The 23,906-nt window shown below is 40.3% G+C and overlaps 2 protein-coding genes across 7 annotated transcripts in view; one reads left to right on the top strand and one right to left on the bottom strand.

Annotated features, from left to right (window-relative positions):
- LOC139776922 (paired box protein Pax-6) overlaps positions 1 to 23,906 on the top strand; it is a 354,486-nt gene that overhangs the window by 110,361 nt on the left and 220,219 nt on the right. The window lies entirely within an intron of this gene.
- Scalloped (TEA domain transcription factor 1 homolog scalloped) overlaps positions 1 to 23,906 on the bottom strand; it is a 164,581-nt gene that overhangs the window by 109,126 nt on the left and 31,549 nt on the right. The window contains exon 2 of one of the 6 annotated variants that reach the window (XM_071713974.1): positions 21,374 to 21,464. The exons of the other annotated variants lie outside the window; for them this stretch is intronic. The gene's annotated coding sequence lies outside the window, so the exon portion shown is untranslated. The remainder of the gene's footprint in view (positions 1 to 21,373; positions 21,465 to 23,906) is intronic. 6 annotated transcript variants of the gene reach the window in all.

Genomic DNA, 23,906 nt, shown 5'->3' with positions numbered 1-23,906 from the left:
AATATTCAGTAATTTCTTAACCAATAAAAAGTTTATGGGCAAAAGTCCGACAAGTTCCGAGAAATAATTATATGAGTTTACTTCTCTCATTATTTCTCTCTCCAACTAAAAATTAAAATTACCATTTTATATACACTTGACAGATTGCGTGTTGACATTCGTAGATGATATTTTGACTCCAAAGTAATTTTAACGAGCATACACAAATCTTCGTTATTTCAAAAAGGTAATTGATTTCCTTGAGCATCTGTGGCCTATTTTCCTTCCTGCAGTTAAAAGCCAAGCGATGCATGATTGTGTGCACATGTCGAAAAATCACTCGAATAAACATGCCGCTTTGAGATCGGTGTTCCGCGCACGATACGTTTTTTTGTCGCCTGCGCAGATTGCATATCTGCTCCGCCAATAAACCCATTTTTCTGGCGATATTGTGGAATGAATTGTTTTTCATCACTAAGAATAAAGACTGAAACATCATTTATGATATGACACCGAGGAGAATTATTCGCTATTTTTGATATTGAGATTTTCATTGTGTATCGATATTCACATTTTCAACATTGGCTATGAAAGCTCTTTTCCAAACAAAGATTCATATCATTCTCTCCAATGGCATAATACGACTCCATAAAATTCCATCGTCTACGTCAAAAACACGTGCCGTAAGAGTGCGAATCACAGAGTGGACTCGGTGAATAATTAGAGACGGCGGTGAAAGACGGAGTAAAAGCAAGGCGCGGAGAAACGGTGGAAAAGGCAAAGCGTCAAGCGACAATGAGACGCGAGGGGAGAGATCCGGAAGAGATCTCGCACGGTATACAACACGTGCGCGGCAGGGAAAGGGTCGAAGAGAGAGAAGAGAGAGAGAAAGGGAAAGAGATCGCATACGGTAATCTAGTTGCAAACATAGCTCGGGGTTGGAGCTCGAGTAGCCATGCGGAATAATGATATGTAATCGCGAAACTCTCCTGCAGGATCACGCGTGTGCGTAACGCGAGTGCCTATATAGAGGCGTGAGTTGGGATCCGGAGAATCGTTATAGAACAACCAAACATGCGCGCGCGCACCGCAATAATCAACCTCGGTACCGCGATAATCAACACGAATATAGCCAGTGACATCCAACTTTCGTGTTAATTGCAACTGCGAACACAGCCCGCGATTTCGCAATCGGATCCGTGAATCGCACTTTAACGATTATATTTCTAGATGAGCTTAAAACAATCCGTATCCGATATCGTATCCGTGACTCGATTAAAATAATGGAAGAATCAAGAACCAAGGATTTAGGGTTTTTAAAGAAAATACTAAAACTCTGAGAAGCTTATTTTTAAATTTCAAGATCGTTTCACTCGAATCATTTTATTACCTGCACATTCGTAACTTCGTATACCATTTATTAGAGAGAGCTGATAAATGATGCATTCAGAATATTTTAAAACATATATAGTATGTTACGCGTGAATGTGGGTTATAATATGTATATAACAGATAGATAAGTTCGCTGCAGCGAAAAAGACGACGGAAGAAGTCAACTGAATAAAACTCTGATCACTCTTGATTCAGTCCGATGTTTTAAACTATCAAACATCAGACTGACAATGAAACGAACAGAAACACAGAAGTAAAGTCATCCCGACTAATTGTAAGGCTTGTATAAACTTTCATCATTATTCCCAGATTTTAAATTCAATCTTAATATACATGTTCCATTTATTTCCGCTATAATAAATATAAAAGTGTCATTATAGCACATAGACACGGCTGTCAATAACTCCGCCTTTAGCCACGAAAACGGGGATACGGAATTGCTCGAACGTACAAGACCCGTTCGTTTAACATCCGAGGAGAAATTAGATCCGTGATTAACAAACTAGACACGCAAACGCCGGCCGTCCGGGAGAGCAAAATTCCGCCCGACTCGAAGAGCTACCTACGAAAGCCGACCTAGAAGCGGATTTCCAACATGAGCGTCGAAGCAACTATCAGCCGCGCCTCGTATCGCATTCGTGGCATGTTCCGTTGCGCATAGACGATGCTCGGAAAATTTCTCCGCGAGCCTTGCCCGACCCCGGCCCGAACCGGCTGTATTTTGTCCCTTTGGGACCTCCGAATCTCGCTGTCTATTCGGTATTTCGCGGCACCGTTTGTCCCCTCCTCCCTCGCTCGCTCTCTTTCTCTCTCTCTCTCTCTCTTTCTTTCTCTCGATGCTGACGCTACCCATCCTCGATTCCCGTTCAAACGCGCGTGCACCTGCGACTCGGGTGCAGTCGCATTTTTGCGGTCGGTGCGACCCGTCCCGGGGCCGTAAATATGAGCGTGATTACTTTTAATTCCCTCTATTCGATCCCTGACCGCTCCCGCCCAAGTGCATCCATCCTATTCACAGCATCCAGCTTTACCTCCCGCCTCTTGCCTCTCGCCTCTCCTTCCACATCTGATCTCTCCCGCTGCATCCGTCTGACCGCTAGTTAATCATGTGCGTTGACCGCGTCGCTGATGAATCCGCGTTCGCCATCGATGTCTGTATTATAAGCTTGTCCAAATTCTATTCCATATTAGAATAATTCTAATTTTCATACGTGTATCGTAAAAAGATCGCTTGAGATTCTTCGATGCTAAAGAATTCTCGAGAAGATTGAAAATTGAAAGAAAAGATATATTTGTTTTTAAATGAATATTTTATCTCGACAAAGTATTACATGTTTCTTCCATCAAAATCGAAGAAGTGAAGAAAGAAAACGTGGAAACCTGGCACATTTGGTATATCAATAAATCTCACGTTATAAATAATTAGTATAAGCACGAGATCGTTATTCAAAATAACACATTGCCACGACGGAAATTAAATTTTATAATGCTTTCCATCTGACGAGATGGATATAAAATAATAATACACTTTGCTGGAGTAATAACCTGTGATCTAAGTGCGTTAATTATTATCGCATGTTTCAATGCTCCCCGCTAAACTAACGCGATAACGCCCCGTGAATTAACGCTCTCAAAAGTATAAACAATTACGAGAATGACATTTCCTCGAGGAAATTTATATTCTGCGCAAATTCTCGTAAGATTGCAGGTTGCAAATAAAGTCTCGGCAGCATTTGCGGAGGTTGCGCGCAATCTGAAAATCGTTGGGAAATTCACGGTATACCTACGTGCACCGGCAATGAACTTTCGTGAATTTACGACGACGCATCGGGTTCGATAATTAAGGCCGAGAAAGACAGGCGCGCAGCGACGTTATCTCGCAGTTTGGCCGAACGCCAAAGGAAAGGAGACGCGCGCCAGGAACACGTGCGTGAAGCCACGCCGCTAATCGTGAATCACGCGCTCGAATCGGTTTCACGGGAGCGAAAATTCGCGGAGCCGCGTATATGCCTTCATCACTGCGTAACACGCAGTGACGAACGAACCCGGGATAAATGAACGGGATGCACAAATCGATATCAATCGATAACTCCTGATCTCCAATCATTTTACACGGTGAAGGTATCAATAATTAGAATTATAAAAATTAATTCAGTCACTCCATGTGTATGCATATATTATATGCGTTATTCTTTTTTAAAACAATGTTGATTACATACAATATGTATTTTCCTCGTGATCGATCGTTTCCGCGCCGCGCCGACTTATTTCAGTATCAGCGTAGTCACGATGCATTATATTGTAATGCGGCGAACAGACGTGCACGCAATGACACACGATTACGAGGGCGTAAGGAGGGCCGTTCCGCCGTGATTACGGCGGAAGAAACGTTAACGATCGACCGTAGTGATTCATTTGCTACGCCGCAATCGTTCGAAGAGCATACAATGCGATGGCGTATGCGATTAAATTTAGCCGAGCGAGGATGCATCTCTCATGCAGGATGTTGCCCAGATATATTATGATCGCGATGGCGATTATTAGTAGTGTCGAGTGTGATCGGCCAGATCTGTATGGCAATGTGCGATTATTATGCGCGGCGTGTGTGAAATATTATTACGATCGACACTTTTGCGGAAAGTGATTCATCGTGTGACGATGTTACGCTCTGTAATATACGCGCTTTATCTCCATCCAATTTATTTTGCGTTATTACAAAACGTGACAAACCCGCCGCCACAAAGTGGAAGAAAATCAGCTGTAATGAGCGCTCGTTATTGGGAATTTTGATGAACGCATCGATATTAAAACCTCGTCATTGAACAAATTAATTTATGAACGTATCAGTTTATATGACCCGAGTGCGGCATAACGAGCGCGACGCGATAGATATTTAATCTATTTATCATGTTATTTGTAATACTGAACGCGCGTGATGCAATATCGGTTCCAATAGGATTGGAATTGTTACACGACAATCTTTGAATAAGAATTAATGAGCATGATGCATGTTCTTTTTTTTTTTTTTAAGAGAGTACGATAAAACCTCTTGCGATCAAACTTGCGTCTCCATACATAATTGATTAAGCACCAATTTGTCTCTGAATTTAAACGAGATTGTCAACGATGAAATCATACAGTGTAATCGAATATCGCTGAAGTTAACAAATTTATAAACGTATGTGATGAAGAACTCAGGTTATGAGTGGAAAATGCAATTGTAATCTATATTTACTTCTTAATTCTATCGACAATGAATTAAGCAAAACTCTTCTTTAAAAGTATGCGTTTATTATCTCTTCAGCATTCCCAACGCCACAAATAAAAACGAATTTCCACCAAAAATCCTGCCAAGAAAAGACTCGTCGACAAATTGCCGGTCGATTCATTTTCCAGAGTGTAACGTTTAAAATACAAGAAAATATTTCAAAGAGAGAGAGAGAGAGAGACAGAGAGAGAGAGAGTATCACGACCACATATTTTTATACGCTCCGAAATTTCGAAGACGGAGCTCCTGCGCGCTCTAAACGCGGACACGAGATTTATTTAAAATTCGACGCCGCTCGAGCTCGCGCCAAAGCCAAAGGGACAAAGACGCGCCCCGCTCAAAGGACGCGGACGGAAGCTGCCGCGTGTTAAGGATGGAATTGTAAATCAAGCTGGAGAGATCCTTGATCCTTCGCACAAGTCGCGAGTCGCTCGAATGGCGCAAACCGTACGTATGTACATACGTACGCACACGCACATATATAAGTATCTACTTAGGACTGCTCTTTTTCGCGAATAAATTCACACGAGAGAGAAGACTCCGAGGGGGCTGTCGCGACTTACCTTATCCACGGTGAAATTTAAATTCAAACCGACGTACTGACACATACGTGCACGCGCGCGCGCGTATGTGTGTGTGTGTGTGTGTGTGTACGCACGTCTCCCAGAACCGCTCCGCAGCCTCTTCTCGCGTAGGAGGTCGGCCAAGGTGGGCGGATTGTCGGTCGGCTATCGGAAATATTTTCCAACGCCGAGAATTTATCGGGCGTCTGCCCGGAAATATTTGAAAATTCCTTCGACGACGAGGGGGGTAAAAAGGGAGAAGGGGACAGGAGGAGAAAGGAGAAAGAGAGAGAGAACAGGAGGCGAAACGGAGGCGCTCCCGGAGGGAAGCTACAAAATTTTTCACACCTTAATTAATTCCGCGAGAGGCAGGATTTCCAGGATCACGACGAGGTGAGAGCCTAGCGATCGATAATACGTTCCGCGGCGTTTATTCGCGGCAGCAATAAAGTCACGTCGGCGACAATATAATCCCTTCGCTTTCGTTGCGGATTCTAGTCAGAAATCTAAGCTTAACAAAGTAAAAGGGAAAAAACGAGTCAATTTTCTCTGTAATTTAATTAATTTCTCGTGTATTATTTATATATTTTTTCATTAAAATATCTCCACTAACAAAAATTTATTTCACGCTCTTATACTCTCTCAATCATTAAGAAATTATTGAAGCTCTTTCGATTATCGTTACGTCCTGAAACAATGTCTTGCACGCACCATTTGTCGGATTTTTCGGAAATGACATAAAATCTTCGGAAGAAACTTTGCGAGACTAATCGTCGATTTCCGCGACGTGAAGAGAAACGGGAGGGTCTTGATCGTCACGAACGTATCTCCCGTAATATAAGGGTGGAGGAATAGATTACGACTCTTCACCCTCGACTGTGCTTTTCCGTCGAGAACGGTCGACATCGTCGACATCCCTTATTGCAGAGACCTATGAGTTTATTGCGAACGACCACGTGGCGTGTACAGGGTCGTACCGATTTATGAGTGTGTATATACTATATACATATATATTTGTCGCAGAGACAATTATCTTCACGAGCACCGACATCCGCATCATTTATTCGCGCGCGCTTCGACACTTCCCTTATCCGCGTCGCCAGAGAATTCCGCGATCGGAACGATGAGCGATGCGATCACGATCGAGTCGACGAGAATTTCAATTACTGACGTGCGTCAGTACGAGTGACATAAAAAGTGCTGAAAAACGAAAATTGAACTTCGTTCATAGGATTTAATCATTTTAACCTCCGATAAAAGGAGTCGCCGAACGAATTCGTCGCGTTGCTGCGCGGCGGCGTTTTGCTTTCATTCAAATGCGAGAATAGCAACGAGGCGATGGATCTGAAATCCACAATGAATATTACCAGGTGACAATCCCGAACCATCCTCTTAGAATTACACTTGTTGCTCGGCACTTTCTCGCGATCTACAAAGTCGCTTCCGACGACTGCACTTTTATTGAACGAAAGGCTGAGTATTAAAAGAATTTGCGAAGCAATCTCCAATCTCCGTCGTAAGCTCGAATAATTATTTCGTTATAAGATCGGTTCGTTAAACGCTTACTATTAAGAGACAGAAACAGAGACAAAGATAGAAAGAGGGAAGAAAGCGAACAGTCTTATTTATTCAATCGTCGTTAATCATGATTAACTATTAACGTAAACACCCCCATTTTAGATAATATTAAAGAGTCAATAAATAAAATTGTTTTCATCAAGAAGAAACATATATAATACTAATTTTTTTAATTCAAAATACTATTAATTTAATGAACAATTTTGATTGCCTTGAAATATTATCGACTGTACAAATTGTTCTCAAAAGATTTTATTTTTAAATGAAAAAAAAAACCGTTTAAAAAAGCGATTATTAGATTCAGAGCATTACCTAGTTAAAATTTGAATTTATTAGTTTTTATTAGCAAAAAAATTAAAGCAAATTATGATCCAGCCTCTTCTATAAAAATTTACACACATGTAGGTTTTAAATAAACAGGAAAGGCCCAGCATTTGAAAAAGAGCGTACAATTCGGACTCTATTTGCCGTTATCGTATTTTATTCTGACTTCAATCTTGTGAACCGGTACGTGTGCTCCCACGTGAAGGGTCGAAGATGAATACATAGGGTGGTTTCTGGAATGGCAAATACGTTTTCCGTTCCCCTCCGAGCTATTGGCTCTTATCGCGGTCCCCGACTGGATTGTTTCGCCGGGAAAAAAAGTGGAACAAATTACTATCGTTCGCAACTCTCTTTTTCTCTTACTCTCATCCCCTCATTCGCCACTCTTGCTCCATTTCGTTCCGTTATGGAGCCTACACTTTAGTTAAGGTTTGAAGGGCTCTCCAAAGAAAAGCGACCTCCAAGTTTATCACATGCGATACGTTAATGAAAAAACACGGGACGCAGTGATATCTAGCTAATGTAGCAAGAAAATTTGTCTAGGACGACGAAAGAGAGAGTAATGTATTAAAATAAATATTGTACTCAATGTATAAATCACATTGTCAAATATTTCATCAGACAAGTTTTCCTCCATTAATCTTTGTAGGGAATGAAATGGGGGGGATCTCTCTTCAAAATAGGGATTCTTCCAATTCGCATAAGCATATTCGGCCGGCTTAGAAAAGTTAAGATCCTATATTTTTTAAATTTATTTTTGTGTAGTGTAGTATAAAGTAAAAAGGCCTCGGAAGGATAATAATCGAACAATCGCGAAAGAAACAGGAAGTAAAAAAAAACTCGCGCGTTCATCGATTCATCTCCGACTACACCCTTTTTCTTCCGCCCTCGACTTCTCGCAACGCGCTCCTTCTCCTCGATTTCCACTATTGGCAAAGCGATAACTCGGTACGTCGGCCATAAATCAAACTGCCAGAGTGTTTCACCTAGCCTCTCTCGCGCGGAGGAAGCTTCCTCCTTCTGAGGCAGCTCCTTCATCCTGCAGCAAATGATCCACGACGGTTCGCTTTTTATTTAAAGTCGACGAGCTGCCGGGGAATAAATTCGCGTTCGCAGACAACGCGCGTATCACCTATACGCTTAACTACATACGCATACACCAAGTGCTGCTAAACGCGCTAATTTTAATCGCGGACGTTTTCACAAATCTGAAGTCATATTAGGTGTAAAGCGTACGCAAAGATTGTTAGCGCGTGTCGTATGCGTCTCTGACGATCATTTAATATAATGCAAAATTTAAGGAACAATGTATTTCTCTTAATATTAAATTTTAATAATAATATTTAATTCGACATCTTGTGCTGAATGTTGCTGAATTTAAATTCTATAAAAATATAAAACACTTTTGATATTCCACGATTGTTTTTTTTTGTTATTTAATTGTATCGCAAGTTGAGCTTGTAAAAGGTCTTTCGTTTTTAATTGCGGAAATAATTTTGAAAGCGAGTTTGTGCCGAATCGCGAACGGGATCGAAACGTCTGATTGCAACTGATACTTTTGCGGTCACGTTGCCCATCCCGTGACTATTGCGCTTTAATTACCCTTCCTCCCCCCCCCCCCCCCGATGTCAGCTAATCAGGTTAAGTCCAATATGCCGAGCGTTAATTAATGCGCCACGATGCACCGCGGCGAGTCAAAGTACCGTTCGCCAGTAGCTAATGCCTGCTTTTTCCGCACTGTACACTACACGCCGCACACGCTTCGTAGAGCTGCACTTTGAACTTTGCGAGAACGTTAGCGCGGCATAAATTACCGTTTCCGTTGTAAAAGGCTGTTTCGCGCGAATTCTCCGCGTAACTCGGCGTTATTGCCGTTGTATATATACGAGGTGTACGTACATATACATATATATACATATATATGTGCGTGTGTGTGTACTGTTAAAAAAAATGGAAATCCTAAGAAGAACAGCGGCTCTCTGGCTTTCTCCTCGCGAGCGAGATCCTTCAACGACAAAGAGCAGTAATTTATTATAAAATAATAATAACATCGCTCACAGCAAGTGAAAATGTTTCGAATTTTGCACGACAAAATCCTCACGTCGAGTTTTCCCCTCCAAGATGTATTTTTTTTTTACAATCCGTCACATCGCGAGGCAAAGATAAGTGCTACATTGTATCACGCATTTTCATGACGCGGAAGCGACTCTCTCGCATGAGCACCACTGAAATGTACTCTTCGCTGGTGTCGGAGAGGAGAGCGGAGAAAATGAGCGAGACCGAGGGGAGAGAACGCGAGAGGGTACGAGAGGGGGAGTAAAGGGGCACGCGGCGAGGAGTGACGGACGCTCGGCAACGAGGTAGGGGGATAGTTTAGGTTTAGGTTGGGATGCGCCCGGCCAAGCCAGGCCAGGAAATGCACTTGACGCTGCGTCGTCGCGAAGGATGAGTCATCGGAGATACGGAAAACCGGTTCGCCTCGGCTATAAAGACCCCGGCCGGCTCACTCTCTGCGCCTCTTCGCTCTCAACGCCGCGCGCCGGTGTCTTTTCAGCCACTCTTTCTTCCCCGTGTTACCACTCCCCCCCCCCACCCTCGCCCTGCCTCCTCTCACTCTGCTGTCCCTTCTCTCACCACAGTCAGCACTTTTCTATCTGTTCTCTCTTTGCCTATCTTTTTCCCTTCGTGTCCTTCTCCGCCTGCTGTACCGAGACCTCGCAGGATCAACCGTGGTATACTCGGCACTCTCAATCGTCACTTTGTCGCGCTTTTCGATACCAAGTATCTGATAAAATAGTTGCCGATAATTAAGATGAAATCCTCGGGAAGATATCACGTCGACTTTTCAGAATATGACCTTGCGGAAAGTTAAAACAGATTGAAAATAGAAACTAATGATTTTTTATGTCACAATAAAACGGTGGTATTTTTTAATTAAAGACTACGTAATGTGTGTAATAACGCTATTTTTGGCTTGCAGCAACGTCTTTCCGTGATAAATTTCACACCTCTCATAAATTTAACATTTTTTAGTAATTGGACACAAATTCTTTTTCCAGAAAAAGTATTACGTATATTATATGCACATGTTTGATTGCTTGATACGTACGCACTCACATACCAAAAAACACCTTGCTATTAAAATAAGTTCAACAAAATCACCTAACAGAATATGATTCACAAAGAACATCGAAATACATGTATTTGACATTAAACAATGTCAAATCCGCGCTGTTAAAAAAAAAAGAATAAAAACATTATCTGGCTTTCCGCAGTCGCGCACCTGTTGTCAATAAACAACAAATATCGCACCGGTGAATTATTGGCTTTTCCTAAGTCCTTTGGTCGGGATTTGAAATTGATATCTGTCGAAAACAAAACTACCGCAATTTCAACACGCGAAACAACTTTTACATCTGGGACCTGAAATATACAGTTAGATCGTGATGTCACATTACACCTATTATCGTCATAATAATCTCGTTTTCACGCACACGATTTAATATGATTTATATAGCCGTGAAATGTGATCCCGATCGAGGGAGGCACGCTCTATAGCATCACAATAGACGTGATTTAGTCAGAAATAGAAGGAGACATGGACTTTAACCGATTTCCAAGTGAGACAACAACAGGTAAGACAGGTACGAGCCGACCGATCGGCGCCGTACATTTGTATCGCATTGTTTCACGTAGCCGAACGAGATACGCATTTGTCCGAGCTCGGCTTTTATAAAAGTGAAAGATACGCATTTTTACGTGACAAATCGGAGCAAAACGACCGAAATCACACTCGTTGGATTGTACGACAAAGAATTCGAGCGACTGCGAAAAAATTTTCCGTGCGATACGAAAACGAGGGCGATATACGATACAAGAGATGACGATACGCGTAACAAAGGACGCAGGTGAAGAACATTCCAGTTACATTTCGCATTTTATGATAGTTCTCCCGAGAGGACTCTATACCTTATAAAAGAAAGAAAGTAACAAATCGGAGTAGTGAAATTAAATTCACTACTTTTCGCACGTGCGGCGCATTCTGACATGACCGCAAATTATAGGTTTCTATAAAGTGCTGCAATAAATTTTCAGAGTTTTAAACATTTCACTCTCTTTATACTTCGGAAAATGAAGGAAATACGAATGCGAAGTTGCTTCAACGTGCGACATCGTCACGTATGACTCATAAGCCACGTAATATATCAATGTCTATCCAACATGACTCATATATAACGGAAATGAATTCCAAATTTAAATACAGCAACGATTTAGTGATTAGTAATTGACATAGCAATAAGAATAATTGACAATTAATTGATATATTTTGAATGTATTCTCAGAACAGAATCTCCCGAAAAAAGATTACAGTGATGTTTGAAACGTTCTTATTTAACCGCGCGGTCCTCGCTTCTCTTTTTTCGAATACTTTCCGCGAGGAAATTCATAAGCGTACGTGAAACACGGTAAATGGACAGCGGGGAGGAACAACACGTGGAACAGAGAAAGTAGAGAGGAGCGCGTTACGAGCCGCTGCAAGCGTGTATATAATGCGCTTAACCGCGGTAACTCTAACTGCAATCTGCAAGTGTCTTACTTTGTAATCGGTCGCCTCTTTCCCTCATTGTCAGCCGTATCGTTGCACCACCGTTGTACGTGGCTTTATGCAAATTTCACGTGTCCCATTATCTACGCACACCTTCGCGCACGACGCGTCAGTGCAACATACGTGAAAACGTTAACATGCAACTTTGCTAATGGACTCGAAAGACAACGCTTATAAGATCGCTCCAAAGTGAAGATTATTGAATTACATTCCCGCAACTTAACTGCAACAATTTTTCAATACAATAGTTGCTTTCCATTTACATCAAAACTCAGATAATTCTCACTTGTGATGTCATTCTGTCTTTATTATTCATTAATTCCCAAAAAGGATAGAACGACGTCACAAGTGAGAATTATCTGAGTTTTGATGTAAATGGAAAGCACCTAATGAATCGTTGAAAAAACATCCGTTGCAATGTTCGCGGAATTGCAGTTCGAAAACATCTAATGCAAAGAGTCAGATTTTTAAAAAATAGATTCCTCTTCGCGATTATTTTTCGACGCGCTTTCTTTTATATATGAAAGCAACATCTCCGCTTTCCATTTTATTCAATTTATAAAGTACTATGGTTCAATTTATGAAGTATCATAGTTCAATTTACAAAGTATCATAGTTCGATTTATAAAGTATCATATAGTTCAATTTATAAACTATCCGCCTCAAGGCCTGTTTCGAGCACAGATCGTCACGATCTCCGGTTTAATGACATTTGCAAGGGCCGGGAAAAAGGTCAAGATGCACCATAGCAATCGCGTCTCTCTCTCTCTCTCTCTCTCTCTCCCTCCCTCCCTCTCTCCCTCCCTCCCTCCCCTTACACCCTCTCTGTCTATCGCGAAGAGATTTGCCATGGTTCTTCGGAATGAGCTCTTTTCCTTGCTTCGTCATCGGCAAATCAGTGCGCAGAGAGTACATCGTCCGCGTCGTCAGGAGCGTATTAGAAGCATCGGGACGAGCGGCGATTTGTCCGGAGAACAATAGAAGGTCAGTGCATTTCAGGACGTTGCGCGATGAGTGCCGGGCAACACACAGAGATAAAAAGAGAGACACACGCACGTACGTTCGCCGGTTACGACGTTTATGCAATCAGGTGCAGGCCATCGCCATCACACTAGGGAGAAAGGACTCTTGCACTTGGAGCTATTCACGTCGTTGCTACCGCATGGCGGCGGATTTCTTCTTGCGTGTGCCGCAGCAGTGATATTTCACGACAACGGTCGTAATAACTTTCGATGGTATTTCATGCATTTTCTAAACACGCCCCCAGGTTCCCTCCGTCCACCCGCGCGAACGAGCGCGATAACGATCGGAGAGCCGCAGGCCGCAGCGCGCGCTCTTCTATGAAACGATAATTCTTTGCGGAAAATATCTTATCTGCAATTTTCTCTCCGTATGTAATACGCCGGTCGACACGCTACTCCGAGAATCGTTGATCAGATAAATCAAGATGCGCGATGAATAATTATCTAATAACTGACGGCACCGGGCACGTGATACGATACGAGCCGTGAGAAAAACTAATTGGCAAATAAGAGAGGTTGTATTTCTACATTATATGTAATCAAAGCGTGTTGCGCGCGCGTTTGTTAATTAATCGAATGTACAATATTACTCAAGAAATTGCCCCATGCAGGTCAATTCACTTCATAACAAGGAATTACGTTTTCTCCAATCGCACGATAATTTATACTCCGATACCGACAAAAAGCAAACACAATGATGGCAGTAAAAAGCAAGAACCAGCGAAGACTCGTTCGCGGATAGAATTGCAACATCAGCCAGCTAGCAGCTGTATCTCGGTGAGATGGAAGTAGGAAAGCGATGAAAACTGCGCGAGCCACTTCGTCTCTCAGTTCGCAATCTCCCAAAGGTTTATCCCTCTTTCACTTTATCTTTTGCGTATGTGGGTACTTGTACTTGAAGACGTCTTATTTTGTGGGCTCTTGCGAGGCGGAAAGAGACAAGAGAGGAAGAGAGAGTAAGATTGGATCGGAAATAGACGAGGAAAAGCGCAGAGAGAGAGAGCCTTCGAGTGCAGGCGGCGCGAAACGGTTTTGTCTCCGATCGGGAGACAAAACAGCGACTATTTCTGGTGGCATGGCGGTTCACCTACCGGTAGTGCTTTCGAAGAACAACGTCATCGCGTCGCCGCGCCGTCATAAACAATTATTGCCCATTTGAATCGAACAGTCTCCAAACGAGAGCGACTGAAATTTACTGGAGCCACAGATATTTCGACGAGCTTAAATTTTGTTGCTGGTAAAAGCCGCACATCATTATTCATCCGAATCAAATGGTCTTTGGAAACGAGTAATTGAGGCTCATTGAAGCCGCTAATATAATTTCAATGAGTTCAGATTTTGATATTATATGTGGAGATACGCAGATAATGTCTACGGCTTATTCACAATATGAAGATTACTATTACGCAACGAAATTATATTAGAAAGTATATTTAGAAAGTATAATCCTAAATTTGACAATACCGCGCGTACGTATAATCTTACAATTTATTATAACGATTTAAAGCGTCTATCGACGTTTATCTCGTGATTTACTATCATGATTACTTTTAACTTCGTGTCTAGTAAAATTTAGAAAAATGATTTTAAAAAATAATTAAATTTTCTACTACATTTAGGAGGTTTATATTTTCTTTGTGCTTTTCATCGTAATCTAAAGTGCACTTTTCTACTAAGTAGCTGAGTTAACATTTCAATCGATAATAACCCATTAGTGACTGCACTTTCACTACTTAACAGTTTTATATCCTTTATCGAAATTGCCACATCATAAATATATAAATTAATTGCTCTGCCATATATTTAACAATGTGCGACACGAGGACGTGACGTATTTAGAATCCAAATAAAGCTGAAACGATCTACGACGAGTATCATGATAAAGTCATGATGCTAAAATATCTTGTCTAGACTGGAACACCTGGGACTTTAATGTGCAATTAAATGTGTTTCTCCGAGAAGAAATTATCCCACGAGAGAGTTGAACTATAAAATGATATCAGTGCGCGATTGTCCTGAAACTTTTAGCCGTCTAAACGATCGTTCGGGGACGAATCTCGGCAATGTACGGTACAATCCTGGAAAGGACCTGTACAAGCCGTAAACCACGGTAAAGTCGAACCCGGCCCCCGGCACGTCTTCTACCTGCGGACGTTTCTGGTGATTTATAACAGTGCTGATACACGATATCTCGTTTTCAGTAACGTGCGCACATGCACGCCTGGAAAGTACAATAGATGCCTCCGGGCATTAAAAAACGAAAAGAAGATTAGTCAGAAAGGACTGTATACGGAAAGATTATAAGGATTGCCATTGAGCTATGCTTAAGTAAACGATGACGTGGCCTATATGGTAGGATTGACCTTCGAACAGGTCCCTAATCATGGGCGTTAGAAAGCTTTTTTTCTTTAAGGTAAGGAACGAGATAGAATTGTATAAGTTCAGTAAGATAGAATTGTGAATATTATAGATACGCGCAATTATATATATATTTCCGGCTGTAGCTGTACAAGTCTTAATGAGTCATCAGAAATCCAATTTTTTGACTATGGATTTTATTTTTTTCATGATACGTAATAGGCAGTTCTGATACTTATAACTTCGATGTAAGTACCTAAGTAAAGTAAATATGTACTTATGCAAAATAACTTTATCTCCCATGTTACTTTCGCTAATTTTTCATTAAAAATTTTCACGGTTATTCGAGTTATTTTATTTCATGATAAACTTAAACCTATTCTCAAAAATGTATCCAACCATTTATAATTCTATTTAATATGCAATAAAATAAAAGTTATACGTTATACAAGCGGTTTTTAATATATACTACAAAGCCATTTATTTTCCACAGCATTATATATCTTTAATAACATGTATCAAATTTAATCTTTACATTTTACATCACGCATCAAAATAACCAAAATTAATCACGATAATCTTTGTGAGCCATGTGAGTTGTCACATGATTCCCGCGCTGACGTTACTCTCACAGCACAAAGCGAGCCAAGCAAAAGAATCCCTCAGAATCGCGGAAAAGGAGCAACAATGAATTTAATTTAATACGGCTTTTTTGTAATTTAAAACATGTGTTTCAGAATTTGTGAACAATCTTCCACATTTACTGAATATCTATGAATATACGTATAAGCACATATTGAAAAGAATCAATTTTAGAAGGATTATTATCATCTAATTTTTAATCTTTAACTAATCAGTTAAGCTTACAAAAAACTTTCGACCTAGCGTTTCTATTTCTTTGTAATTTCTTGATTATGTTTATCAATTAGACTAACAAATTCAAATGGTGAAACATGTTCTACTGGCTTTAATCAAAACTCGTGCTTTGATCGGTATGAAGGAAACAGAAACAGGTACTTATCGACATTAAGAACACTTGGATAAAACGTATAAATTTTATAAACGGAATGCGGTTCCGCATACATCGATCCGGAATAGAAGGTAGAACAATTAAAGCTCTCATAACGACGTCAATGCAATTATGTGCACATCATGCGAAAGAAAATGCTGTCGGACCAATCATATAAATCTTGAAGAGTTTACGGGATAATGATTCTCAAAGTTCGTTGTCCGTTGATCAAACGAACTTTTTCTACATTTACACTAGACCAGGTGTCCCTGAACAATAACATTTTCTCTCAATGATGCAAATACGTAAGATAAGAGAATTGAAATTAATTCACTAATTTAATTCTAATATTTAAATATATATATTCATATAAAGATGATCGGAAAAAGCTATACTTTTCTCTAATAATGACCGAATCGTAATTAATTATATAAAAAAATCAATTAAAGACGAAACTCATAAAATCCACATTTTCCAAATAGAATGATTATAATAATATTAAATATTAATGCAGCCCGTGCAAGAAGAATACAATCATATTGGGAAACAATTGTCATATTCTCGCTTTAAACTTTTAATTATTAGCGAGCAGACGTAGAGTTTTTGTGTAAAAGTTTATTTTTGAAGTGTGTTTCGATGATATTCGCGAATAATCGCGGGAGAAGGGAGATATGCGAGATGTGCCTTATCCATTGTTTCGCGCAATCTCGCGATCTCGCGATCATCGAGCGCGCGAACCGATAAATCAAGATCCCGAAATGACTCGTAAAAGCCTGGAGCCTGGGGGCCGCGGTTCACGAGCCGGCGGCTCGCACTTCGGTACGGTGCGGTGCGGTGCGGTGCGGTGCGGTGCGGTGCGGGTTTACAAATACGCGAATCAATTCCGGCTTTATCGTTCCGACCGGCGCGGGCGGCGGCGATTGGCCGATCGTTCCCGTCGCGAAACGCGGCGCGTGTGTACACGCGACGCGCACACGCATATGAGTACACGCGAGCACACGGCTCACGCTCGTCGATTAAATATTCCCGATGCATATCGCGATAATAATTCAGTTGCCACCGTCGCTCTCTTCGACCGAACGCGGCACGGTATCCACACCGGCAAAATACGAACACGGGACGTTTCCGCGCTATTACGCAGATTAGAAGAGTCGTGGATTCATGGCGTCAGCCGAAACGCAGATATTTGTGGGTCAATAATGTTAGTACTAATGTCAAAAAAATGATTTTTACGTGATTAGGATCTGAAAACAGCGCAAAGAAACGCGTCTCGAGATTTTCAAGAAAAAATTATAGTGTTAGTTTGATTTAGTTTGAGATTTGCATTGCGAGATTTGAAAGAATTAAAAAATCATTTTTTTTTAAGAATTCTATAAAGAGATGTAAATATTACCGTTTGTAGAGAAACTAATACTAATAGTAGAAAGTAGAAGATGCGTTTAGTTTAGATAACTTTGTTAAATATTACAAATTATCAAAGGCAATATTTGAGACTGATATATCTTCTGCTAAATTATATTTAGTAAAAGATTGTTTAACTTCTATTTGCATTTTGTATTTTATGTGATCATATGATAACAGTCCCATTAGATTAGAGAATTGTATATAGTTAGGTATTTATCTAATGACTAAAGAAATGTCTAAAATAATTCGCTACAGTATTTGAAATTAAGAATTTGAAATATATTAATCTGTTGACTTTATAATGTTTCGCCGAAAAACAATATCTTCTCGTTAAATCAAATATACGAACAGGCTCTTTTATAAACGCAAAAATATCTCTCTAAAAGATATATTTATTATTCCATTTATATTCCGGTTAAATCTGGGTATCTTGCGACATATCAGATTTTTGACGCCACGTAAGTTAACGTAAAATTCAGAATTTCTCTGAATTCTCGCGCGCTTTAACGCTTCGGGGCAGGAAACGTCACGGTATTTACATGGCTATCAAATCGGCACGTTGAAAAACATCGCCGCTGATACCTACAACGCGAGCCTCGCGATTCGAGTCGCTACGATTTCGGATAAGAATCGCGCCGTAAAGCAACCGACGACGCAACGTTTCCCCGATGTGATTTAAGGTGCGAATTTTAACCACAAAAACGTAATTAGAGGACGAGCGTTAATTTTTTTACACGACTATCTACCCGTGTAACGATCACGGTCTGGCGATTACGTGTGACTTCTGCAAGTGTCTTATACGATCGAGTGTCTTTCGACACAGAAATGCGCACAAACATACATACACAAGTACACCCCACAGAACCGGAAACGTGAATAGACCAGAGACGAATACGACTTTCCAGGGCCGCAGCTAATAAATCTTTTCCAACTGAAGAAGATTCAAACACAAGAAAGGATTAAATTTGTTCTGTAATATGTAACTATACAAAAAGTCACTAAATATTTCTAAACAAAATTATTTCCTTGACAAGTATTCAGAATTTCTAAGTTAATTTTATTAACTTACAGAGAATGCGTCAAAATACTTGGTGAACGATAATAGCACGGAAATATTCATTATCGGATTTTGAGACAATACTTTTGCTACGTTGAAACTGAAGATAATATCACATAGTGGTAAGTGTATAAAATTAATTTGGAGTAACAAAATCGTAATTCAATCCCTCGTTTTCCAATCCGCGCATGTAACGTCAAAAAAATTGGAAAATTGAGAAAAGAAATAGCATTCGACAGTTCGATTTATCGCGAAAAAAGTATTATTTTAAGATGCGAAAGGAATTACTGCCGGTCATTATAAAAGTTTTTCGCTGCACCTTTTAAATCCGTCTCTGGGACGGTCTCGCGGCACGCAAGGCTACGCGGGGAGAGCCGACAAAGGTGTCTTATCGCGGCTAATTTATATTTTAAGACTTACTACCGCGCCGTCGTACGAGGAACGCGAAAAGTCTCGCGAAACTCGGCAAATAAATTCCTCGCGCGGCCGCGCTTTCGCGTTTGCTCGCGCGTGGGAGAGATTTATCAAAATTCCAGGCAACAATAAAAGAAGAGAGTCACCGAGGGGCGAGAGTGCGTTTTCATAATCGCCGCGAGGTGCGTCGGAGCGCAACGCGAAATTCAAGAACGTGGGAGAGAACATGCCGTAGGTCTCTTATCGAATTGTAAACGTTTAGCGTTCGTTAACGGAGAAAACGTGACCGCGATGCGATACGTACAAATTGGAGGAGCGTCGCCATGGATAGGGAAGGCGACGCGTTATCGCGCCGGTCACCGCGTAGAACAGTAATGACGGCATTAGCAATAATTATCGTCACGAGTTTATTATTCGGTTAAGGCTCGTGCATCCGTCCGTTTGAAATATTTATTGTCGTCCTTCGTGATAAGAAGAGCGCACACAAGAATGTCGCACGCCAATCAAATATTCTTCTTAAAGACGCATTATTCTAAAAAAAAATCTCTCACGTTCTTTTGCGCTACCTATTTAAGGATGTTTTTTATTTGGAATAGATTTTTTCTCTAACCTTTTTTCGATGGTGTGATTTATACATCATATGTGACATCACGAGGGAATAAAGGGCCAACAAAACGAGCTAAATTAAGATATTATATTAAAAATAAAATTTTATGCATAATGAATTGGTTAAACGGTAAACGTTTCGACTTCGTTTAGTCTTCCTCAGTACTAAAATAATAAAATTAATGATAATAATAAAGTAATTCGTCTACCATAAAGTTCCCGCACGATTGTAACGAATAATAAATAACATATAAATTAAACTTAAATAATTACAATGAGATAACATATACCTAAGGTCACATAAGAGGCTAAGACAATGGCAAAAAACATAGTCCTTTTTATAAAAATTGAAATAATTCCGAGTAGTAAAATTATGTTAGTCATTAGTTAAAAATAAAATTACGGTTCTTTTCCCCCTTATTCGGCGTTAGGAAGCGGGAATAAGATGGTCCAATGTGTCCAGCGAGATGTCACGTGAAAAGTTCGAGTCATTGATGAAAAAGAGTAGTTGAAATGGTTCAAAGTGTGAAAAGAAAGAAATATCTCATTGCCAAGGTTAATTGAATTTATGAAATAACAAATTATAAAGAAAGTATGGTTTCCAACTAATTGACTTTAGCCTCCTACCGCTACGAAGTCAAAGCGTAGACAAATGTGACATATTACTCTCATAACATAGATACATGGAGCACTTCTTATCGTAAGAATATCGACAGCGCGTTAAAAAAATCACCTTGAAATTATTCCGAAGCGTCCGTAGGTGAAAGGAAATGCGTGGGAGATGAACCCTCGTGTAAAGATTTAATCGGCCTCGTGCAAATTGTATTACGAAAGAGGCGGGTATTGGGAACACAAAAGATGCGCGTGTGTATAACGCTGAGTCTTTTCATCGTCGAACTAAAAAATTATCTTCCTCGCATCTTCCAGCTTTCCCGTGCAGAGCGCCTTTGCGCAATTCGCCCAAGTTGCGATATAAATCATAGCCTCGAATCGCGTAGGCTGGCAGCAGGAACGCACGCGCGCGGCACTTTGAATGCACAACTGCATTTTGCGGGGTTTTTCTACCCGGTGCCTACGATTTACGTAATGACGACCCGAACAAAAATACATATGCCACTCTGTCCGAGCGGCGTGAATAATGCCCTCAAACAAGGAACGCGGAATGAATTAGTCCGTGAAACAATAAATTAGCGGATAACACAGCTAACGAGTTCCTAGTGGAGAAATGTTACGGAGGAGGAACGAGCTTATCGTTTGATTCTTTGTAAGTTCTCTGGAGTAAATGTCTCCTCGCGAAATATGCGAAATATGTACAAAAGTATTATTGCCTTTTTAAAACATACATGTACATAGGTATATCAAATCTAAAATTAATCGTTTCGCATCTCAGCGATTAAAAACAAATAAACATAATATATCACGGTTTTAATGGTTTTCTCTCGAGTTTCTGCTGTATAGAGAATAATACGTGTCGAAAAGGATATTAACCACGTTGTTGGTTATCGAGAAGAGAGTGCGAATACGCAAAAAATCGATCACAGATTACGATTAAAAATGAACGTTACCGCGTATCCGCTCACCGCGCGGTATTTAGTTATAAAAAATGCAAGTCAATAATTCCGCGGGAAACTAGAAAACGGCGAGAGAGAGAGAGAGAGAGAGAGAGAGAGAGAGAGAGAGAGAGAGAGAGAGAGAGGCAAAAAGACTAGGAGAGGCAAGAAGATTAAAATGGTATATCTACGAGCAGCCTGACGAGAGCCGGTAAACGCGATTATTATGCATACGTAACCTACCGGGGAGCGCGCCCATCGAACGCATACGCAATGCCGCTCACATATACGCACACACGATGATGAAACAGGCCGGAAAATGTGATGCACTTACCTGAAACAAAAAAGAAAGAAATTCTAGATTAACATTGACATTCAGATTATACCTTATTTATAATTTATAGAATTAGCGACAATCGCACGTGCATCGCGCATAACTTGCTTATACATACATATATTTTAATACTGTGTTTTATATACATGTAAAATAATATAAAATAATAAATATGTCACTCCCGAGAGTATCCCTACTTTTGCTTTTATACATAAAACTCATTCAAAAGTACGAAAATTAAAAAATAAAAACGTACACAATTAAAGAATATATTCGATTATTTATGTAATCTACCACGTTTGTAAATCCTGCATCTATATTTTCGGAGCAGATATTATAAATTAAAGTAGCCAGCCGTGATGCAAGATTTCGCTAGATCCTTAAACACTGTTCCTTAACCGTTCCTTAAATGTTTCTAGTGACTAATCGTGTTATCCCAGAACATACTACATGCCTTCGATCTCTAAGTAAAGACGATCGATTGCGTGCTGTAGGGAGAGGCTTCTCGAGAAACCCCTCCTCGTGATCGATTAATGAAAGAAACTGCCAATTCGGAACGATGTAACTCGCGCCTTATTTCCGTTACTTCACGTAAACGCTTACACTTTGGCTGCTGGCCAGAACATCGAGACTCTGCTCCATATCGAATCGAAATGTGTGTGCGTGCGTGCGCGCGCGTGATCGGATCTATTCTTTCTTCCTCTTATCGCAGCTAATATATCTCAACTAACTGATCACTTATAATCGCCATGGGAGGAAAGGAAACTTAATTACACAGTAATTGTGCAAGTACCGCGAAAAATTTTGTCAACAAACAAAAGTTTTTTTTTCATCTGTGTCGGAAAGTATTTACCCGCTATTATGGTTTTGCAGCAATACATTCTATGCATATAAACACAGCAAAAATTAATAATAAATTCGGAGTAATCAGGACATAAATATTTGTTGATATATGATAATATATCTGTTAAATAGACAATGATAACCTGATATATTAAAATTTGCTTTTTAATTAAAAGATATGCAAAGTTTTCTCGCCCTCTCTCGTTGCTCTCTTTATCTATTTAGTTTTAGCGTACCTTACAAAGAACACCTCGTATACGTAAATCACTTGGTTGTGTTTTATATGTATATATTATAATTTTTGCTCTAAAATAACAGGTAAAATAATTTTGCATAAGATAAGGGTGAATTAGAAAAAATGTACATTTATTGACTTGATATCAGCTTTCGATACTCTCGAAATCTATGAATAAAATACTCCAAAAATTAAAAATGTTTATCCAGCGATTCGTACAGGTAGCAAATACGATAAATTGTGCAATCTTGTTGTGTCAAGCATCGGGAGGTGTACGAAGGATTACGAAATCACATTAATTTATTACGCTCGCTATTTATTTTGTAAATAAATTCAACAAACGAGCATCGTTATCGTGGCCCTGTGTGACCCGATGATTCTTATATTATATTGCATAATGAATGAGCAGATAATATGTAAAGCGTCAAGAATAATATATATAAAATTAACTCACAAATAAAAATTAATATTAAAAGATATTCAAATTTCTTCGTACATATCTTTCGGAATAAAATCAAGTAGCGTATTACCAATTTGATAAGATCAAAAAATAGTGTAATTTTAAGTTCTTTTCGTAATATTATGTCACATGTTTTAAATTACATTGTTTTATTATTACAAAATTTCGCGAGAAATTGTGTTGTGGTTCCTTTAAACATATATCAATAAAGACATTAGTTCCACTTTGGTCACAATTCCAAGGCTTTCGACCAATCGACCTTTTTCTTTCCGGAATTGAAAAGAGACAGAGAGAATCCGGGAAAGCTCAGTTAATTTTACCTAATGTTTGTAGACGCGACCTTAAATTATTCTCGGCGCTTCAACCCACAGACACGCGGCGTGTTCTGCGCGCTCGGAGATCGTTTGGCGAATATAAACGAACAATTTTTGGATCGCGACAGCGTCACGCGATTGTTCGCGATCGAGCGATCATACATCGTACGTTCGCGAACGAGGGACAGCTGCAGCGAGGATACATTCCGTCTTGCGATTCACGCGCGGAGGTAGGCGGACGTGGGCGTGCGCGTGTGTACCCGTCCGTCGATTTAAATATTTAATTCCGCTTTAAACGCCGGCGGAGCGGCATAGGCATCGCCGCCATTATTCGCGAGTAATAATTCCCGCCGCGCCGGTTGGGTAAACGCGGCAACGGAAAAATTAGCCGCTCGTGAATCATCCGTCGGTACCGCGAATCGCTCCCCTGAATTTTTAGCGGCAACGCGCGAAAAGATGGAGGAAAGTTCCGTGTAATCGATGAATAATTGAGACTGTCCCGCGCGAATTCTATTAAAACGCGCAAGGAAAAATTCCGAGGTGAAATTCGATCAAGCTAGGTCGACAATTGATTGTGAGTCGTATTTCGT

The sequence above is a fragment of the Temnothorax nylanderi genome, unplaced genomic scaffold, assembly GCF_030848795.1.
Source record: "Temnothorax nylanderi isolate EJ_2023f unplaced genomic scaffold, tnyl_v1.0 TNYL_tig0132_pilon, whole genome shotgun sequence".
NCBI lineage: Eukaryota > Metazoa > Arthropoda > Insecta > Hymenoptera > Formicidae > Temnothorax > Temnothorax nylanderi.
This window is presented reverse-complemented; position numbering and strand designations above follow the sequence as displayed.